This window comes from Haemaphysalis longicornis, unplaced genomic scaffold (genome assembly GCF_048455015.1).
Source record: "Haemaphysalis longicornis isolate Haplotype H1 unplaced genomic scaffold, Haemaphysalis longicornis Haplotype H1 scaffold_9, whole genome shotgun sequence".
Taxonomy (NCBI): Eukaryota; Metazoa; Arthropoda; class Arachnida; order Ixodida; family Ixodidae; genus Haemaphysalis; species Haemaphysalis longicornis.
Window position 1 is genome coordinate 11,768,405 of NW_027526460.1, and position 7,111 is coordinate 11,775,515.

Below are 7,111 nucleotides of genomic sequence, written 5' to 3' on the forward strand. Positions count from 1 at the left end.
TCTCTCTCTCTCTCTCTCTCTCTCTCTCTCTCTCTCTCTCTCTCTCTCTCTCTCTCTCTCTCTCTCTCTCTATCTATCTATCTATCTATCTATCTATCTATCTATCTATCTATCTATCTATCTATCTGTCTCTCTATATATATCTATCTATCTCTCTTCTTCCCCTCTCCGTCTCCCTCTCTTTCTTTCCAAAGTTTTTGTCCTACTCCCGCTCGCCAACTGCCTGCCAGCTGCGCGAGCTCTAGCCCTGCTGACTGCAAGACGCCAGACCATCTGTCGACTTCACCGCAAGCTCGGCACTCTCTACCGCTCCTTTTTACCCTCGCTACGTAACAATACCCCTGGTGGTAGTGTGGAGCGGTGTGTCATAGGCTTCAGTCACAGTGGAGCCTCTGCCCTCTCTTTAATACCTATCCCCATAGTAGCCGGGCCCTGTTTCCTCTGCGCACGCTGGTTGCAGCTTATTGCGTCCTCATAACAGTTTCCAGGCCGCCGCCTGCCATCAAGAAGCATCAAGCGTTCGAGGCGCCCTCATGTGGGGTGTGAGTCAAGTATTTAACACGAAATTGTTTTATTCCCGGATACACAAACATTTGAGTAACGTCATATCCGTCACGGAAGTGACGCCAGTATAACGAAGCAAGCGGCCTGTAAAGGGTGCACCCCTGCAGGTCTTCTTTCTGGGAAGCAACCTTTAGAACCAAAGGAGTACGTTATACTCAGGGTTGTTCGTTTTCTTGTTTTATATTTTAACACAAAAGTGTTTGATGCCATGATACCCCAAGATTTTACTGACGTCATATCCGCCACGGAAATGACGCCATTACACCTTTGCCGAAGCGACCCGCCAGCAGGACGTCGCTCGCCAAGCACACCCACAAGACAGCCACCGACCTGCAAACCATGCTCAGCTGCAGATTTCGCTCATTTCACTTTCGTGTTTTACCGATCCCTATGACAGAGGAATCGACCACAATTTTTAGATGCGAAGCATCTCATGCTCGGGGCTGTGTCCCTCCCTCCATCGTTGTTGTCCGCCGTCCGCAACTCTACTCCGCATGCGCGTCTCTTCACCCCCGTCAGCGTTTGGGCTGACGTCAGCGCAGTCCACTATAAAAAGAAATACTTAGGCGGCGCCCGGTTTCGATCCCACGACTCTCTGGCCGCAACGGGTGGTACGTGGCGCTCTTCCCACTGCGCTACAAACCGACTCGGACGGGAGCAGGCGCTACGAACGCGCCTTATGTCCTTCACTCATTCAAACTACGTCAAGAAGCTACTGATACAACGAAAGCACGCGAAGCTGAACGCCAACGGAAACGACGAACTGAAAACTTTAGAGGAGGATGTTAAACTTCCCACGGGAAAGCTGTGGCGGGAAGTGTCACGCGCCTTGCAGCTCAACCAGAGAAGAGGACGAAGAGGGCGGGCAGCGGGGTAGGAGCGTGTGCACGCAATAAAGACGAGAACCAGGAGGTGTTCGATCAGGTAACGCGGGTGTCGGTCTCTTCGCTGTCTCTACATTTCTCTACATTTCTCTGTTTCTACATGCGGGTTCACACTACTTTCCTATTCGTGCTCCGATAAATGAAACAACATAACGGCAACACAATGGAACCTACACTGAACCCCCATGATGATTCGCATCCTCCTCATGGTTCCCCACGGGAAGACTGTGTAATTGTTTTTTTCATATCTTAACCAGTACAGCAACCCTGATGCCTGATCAGTTGAAATCGAGAATACCGGGCTGAATTGCAGAATTTTCGTTGTGTCCTTCTAGGCGCTTAGTACGTACAGTTAAGCGGGTTGTGTGTACGAGATGGGCAGGCGAAGGAAATTGATTATAGATGCCTGTCACCCAACGCTCTCTAACAAAAAATAAGATTTTTTGCCTGCCTTTACATATTACAGCTCACCCTAAAAGTGGTAAGTCTTCATTTTTCAAAGATCAAGAATTGGTAGAAACGAGCACTGCTGCTTCATAGCAAAGGAATCTCCATTTCAGTTATTTCTTTCAAAGCGTTGGCTTGCGTGCGCCTAGAATCACACAGGTTTGGGTCTCCTGTTTGGAGGGACTTAGGATGCAAATAACTGCATACAGTGCGCTCCGCGTGTTACTCGTATACCTATGCTGCCCTCACCGAGTTTACAAACATTGTCACATTGAAAAAGTTTGCAGAAGGAGACTTTCAGGGTCCTTATTGTTTTATAGCATTTCTTTTGTTCTTTTTGGACCAAGCGAATCGCAAAGGGGCGCTTGTGCAATCTATTCTGCTCCGGAGGCAATTTTACTGTTCACCGAAGTCGCGACGTATGTTGGTACCGGGTTACGTATGCATGGCCATATCCGTTCCGTTCCAAAGCCCGAAATGGGAAGGTTGCTAAATCCAATTGCTATTCTGACTCTTTCCAGCGCCCTTCCTGAGGTAGTTTGATTGGAACAATACGAAACGAAGTACAAATAAAAGAGGAGGTAATTTCTAACTATTTTCTGCGCCTCTCCTGGAGTAATTTGACCGGTACGATAGGAAAGCAAGTGCAAAAAAAAAAGATGAGGTAATTTGTAGGAGCGGAAATTCCCATCTCGGAAGCGCTTCGCACCATCTCCGCTATCTGCACTTCGGCGCACTGCTCTGCGGTTTTTCAAAGCGCCGAGTCGTGCACGTGATTCGGGGCCAGCTGCCTCCAGACGCCACCTCGACAGCCGGCTAAACAGTGAAAGGGAGCCACGCATTGCACCGTTGCTTGCAAGCGGCGCTGCGCAGCGAGCACGCCGAGACTTTCCAAAAGGAGCTCGCGCCGGGCATTCCTTTCCACAAGCTTCCGGTGATGAGCCGTTTCGAGGCAAACGCGGGCCACACGCGAATTCTGTGCACAAGGCTAATGTCTAGCCCCTGTTCCCATCTATATCTGGGAGCCTACCGATCCCCTTGAGCACTAAGTATTCGGCCTCTCAGTGCATTTGCGGGCCCTTTATAACAATAGGACATCGCTTGCGACCGTGGGATGCATCCTTCGGGAGTTCGGCGAAAACCCTCCGTTGTGTAATTACTTTTGTGGGTCCTGTTACTCCGCCAAGGCGGTTATGATCACATTTCAGTATTCAAGATAAAATGTATAATCCCAGCTCCTTGCCTCCTATTGCCAGTGAATACTTTATTTATTTATTTATTTATTTATTTATTTATTTATTTATTTATTTATTTATTTATTTATTTATTTATTTATTTATTTGTTTGTTTGTTTGTTTGTTTGTTTGTTTGTTTGTTTGTTTGTTTGTTTGTTTGTTTGTTTGTTTGTTTGTTTGTTTGTTTGATACGATGGTAAGATGAACTGATAGAAGTCCTGGTTAAAATTCATCACTGACAATACAAAACAAATGAGGCATTTTAATGAGTACCTGAAGAGCATGATTAAGTTAATTCTGTAATACTGTACGCACACAAAAATGATACTGTCGCTCTCGCAATATGCAAGGTTAGTGGTTGCGTTAGCGATGTGTTGTAGGCGTTGGTTGGGTACAAGGAAAGCCAAAGGGAAAGTTTGTGATTAAAAAGCAATAGCAAGGGAAGCCTGCCTTTTTCGAGGGAGGAGGTGTTATTAGCTAGGTATAAATTAGTTTCTTTTTTTTTTTCAATGTTGTATTCAGTGCGCGGCTCGCACACGATGCTTTTATACTATAGCCGTCTGGCGCATAGTGCCTTCCTTTGGTAAATAAACGGTTTACAACAGTACTACTCTAGCCTAGACCTAATGGCGATAAAGTTATTGGGAAGCGTAATGCTTTCGGGTGAAATCCTTAAAGACATAATTTTTGGAAGGCAGGAAATTGAAGGTTACGTCTTTGTAATGGATATATACAAGCAACAGCTCTTAGTATTTTAGTTTGTTTGTTTTCCGGCTATGGTTAGAATTACGCGGTCACATTCCTTTATTTCAATTATGCAGTCGGCCTTGTATGCCCTTGTGCTCTCTGCAATGATCTTGCAAAAGTTAACGAAATTATTCGACGGGTGAAAACGCTTTGAACTCTATTGTTTAAATAGCAGTGGCAGGAAGAGCATCGGAAGTTTTTGCGCGACAATGTGTTAAAAAAAAGCAATGGGACGATAGATGCCCACACAAAAAAAAAGCCGTCTACGTCTCCTGTAATGGGCATGTGCGAAAATTTTTTAAATGAGCGAGCAAGTTCGCGCCATTACCCGCCGCGGTGGCTCAGTGGCTAAGGCGTTGCGTTGCTGAGCACGAGGTCGCGGGTTCGATTCCCGGCCGTGGAGGCCGCTTTTCTGATGGAGGCGAAAAGCAAAAACGCCCGTGTGTACGAGATTTCGGCGCACGATAAAGATCCCCAGGTGATCAAAATTAATCCGGAGCCCTCCACTACGGCGCGCCTCATCGCCTACTTTGCGTCGGCGCGTTAAACCCTACAATCAATCAAGTTCGCGCCATTCTTTCATAAACGAAGTGTCCTTAAAATAGCTGATGATTTCTTCTCTGTACTTTACCGGGGCCATTTATTACGTCATGCTAATAATTAATGTGTTTTTCGTGAGATGAAAACACGCTAAGTGAAGTCCCTGAACTTAAATGACGCCGCTTAATTTAAGGTGTCACTGAACAACACCTTGTACGCTTGTTTGGTTATTGTGACTTTTTTCGCCTTTTGCGCATACGGGAGCAATTCGGCGATGCCGACACTTCAGTTCTTCTGCTCGCGTCTTCCTCCCAAGCTGGCGGCCAGATGTTGGGCGCAGGAAGATATTTCATGCCGTCCTGCGGTGCAGCAGAAAAACGCAGTAAACAAACATTGCTCTTTCTTCGCTGCTGAGGAGGATGTGACACTGAGCCCCTAACTTTGTTGCACTGTGTACGTTCATCACGCGCCCTTCAGCGCCGCCAAGGGACTGCTGGCTGTGCGCAAGCGCTGATGCCGAACACGTGGGTCGACGCCACCCTTGAAGGGCTGTCGTCACTTCAGAGGAGTCAAAATTGGGGCCGTTTAGTTCGAAGACAGATGTCGGCGCCTCTCGCATGCAAATTTTTTTGCGATCATATACAACGGCAAGCTGTTTAACGTCGTTGAACTTTGCCACATGGGTGTAGCTCCTATTGATATCCTCCTGTTTTTACACAGGTCACCGCCCTTTTAAGCGACCTCCAGACAGGAACTGGAGAGTGCTAGCGCAGCTCTGGTCACAAGTTCTCAGATTTTAACCTTTATAGTTTACAATACGGAAATTTCACAAGACTTTGCTCGTTCGTTTCTGTTAACTTGAACCAGCGACCACGCACTGAAGACAGGTTTCTCATCCTGTTTTAAGATATTTTCTTAATTTAACATTACAAACGCGACTCTCCTCCCGGCTCTCGAAGATGCAGAAGACGGCTTCAGACTGCACAAATTTGGCCGTGATTGCCGCTGTTGCTTTCATGTATGCCCTATAGCTTGCACAGTTTTAAATGCGTAGCATTTTTTGTCGAATACCCTACAGCCAGGACCGTGTAACGCCCTGCATTTCCACAATAATGCAGATTTCGCGAAAGTTCCACCTGTAATTGTTATATAATAGCGTAAATGGAGCTCATTGGTCTAACAAATTTTTGAAAAACTAATAAGAAAAATATTTACAAAATTACAGAAAATGCCAAAACGTATTAGGCATGGCATTTCCGCAATAATGTAGATTTCGCGAAATTTCCACCTGTAATCGTTATAATAGAGTAAATAGATATTCCTGGTCGAACGACATTTTTAAAATAAAAACTAAGAAAATATTAAAAAATTACGGAAAATGGCAAAATGTATAAGGCAGGGCATTTCGACAATAATGCAGATTTCGCGAAAGTTCCACCTGTAATCGTTAGCGTAAATGGAGATAATTGGTGGAACTAAATTTTGAAAAACTGAAGAAATAAGAAGACTATAAAATTATTACGGAAACTGGCGAACCGTGTAACGCCCTGCATTTTCACAATATTGCAGATCATGGGAACGTTCCAAATGTAATCGTTATAATACCGTAAATGGAGATACTTGGCCGAACAAAATTTTGAAAAACTAAAATATTAGAAAAATATTACGCAATTGCGGAAAGTAGGAAACCCTCTAACGCCCTGCATTTCCACAATAATGCAGGTATCGCGAATGTTCAATTTCTAATCGTTATAATAGCTTAAACGGAGGTAATTGGTCGGGCAGGATATAGGAAAACCCAAAAATTTGGCTGCAAATAAACTCACACTCAAGATAAGTGGCATAAGAATGCTACGCATTAGTAGATAATTCTGTGAACTTCTGCAAATTTTTTTAATCCGTGAGATTTGTTGTAGTGGGAGCCGGATACCTCGAGGCACTCTAACACTTTGAATTACCAGAAAAACAACGTATCTTATAGCGAGCGTACTTCGGGGAGGGGTGGGTGATAGGCTAGCGTGTATGACACTACACTGGGAGGAATGAAATGGTAGCTCGAAACAGGTCCCATCGTATGTGCTGTGGAGCAAATTGAAAGATTTGGCCAGACCGACAACACTTTGAACACAACGCCTGGGTAAGTCAAACGAAAAACATCCCATAAGCACGCACTTCGCCTTTCCCGCGAATCACCAAGGTAACGGCGTGCTTCGGGCGGGAATAAGCCTTTCCCTTCGTACTAGGCGCGTACACCCAGAACGCCGGCGGCGGGACCGCATAAAAGAATCCGCTATCGTATTCTCGCAGGACATTATCTGCCCGGGCAATCGGCGCCTAATGACAGAGCGACTCCGCCGCGTTGTGTGCCGGGGGCCGGAAAATAGGAGTCTACGTAGGGCGGGAAGGATCGCCTATTGTCTCCGGCGAGCGAGCAATCATGCGGGTCAACACAGCGTGCGTGCCGTGTCGGTCGATGGTCGTCGGGCAACACGGCCGCTACATGTTCATCCGTTCTGTCGCGCCACTCCAGCGCCACCCGGACGAATTTTTAACTCGAGGACCGCAATCGATGACGCCGTGAGTACAAAACGGCAACGAAAATGATCTATTGAGGACGAAGAACGGCGACCTGTTTTTCGACACTCGTTGTTCCCTTAAGATGACCACCACTGATAAAAACCTTGGCCTCCTCTT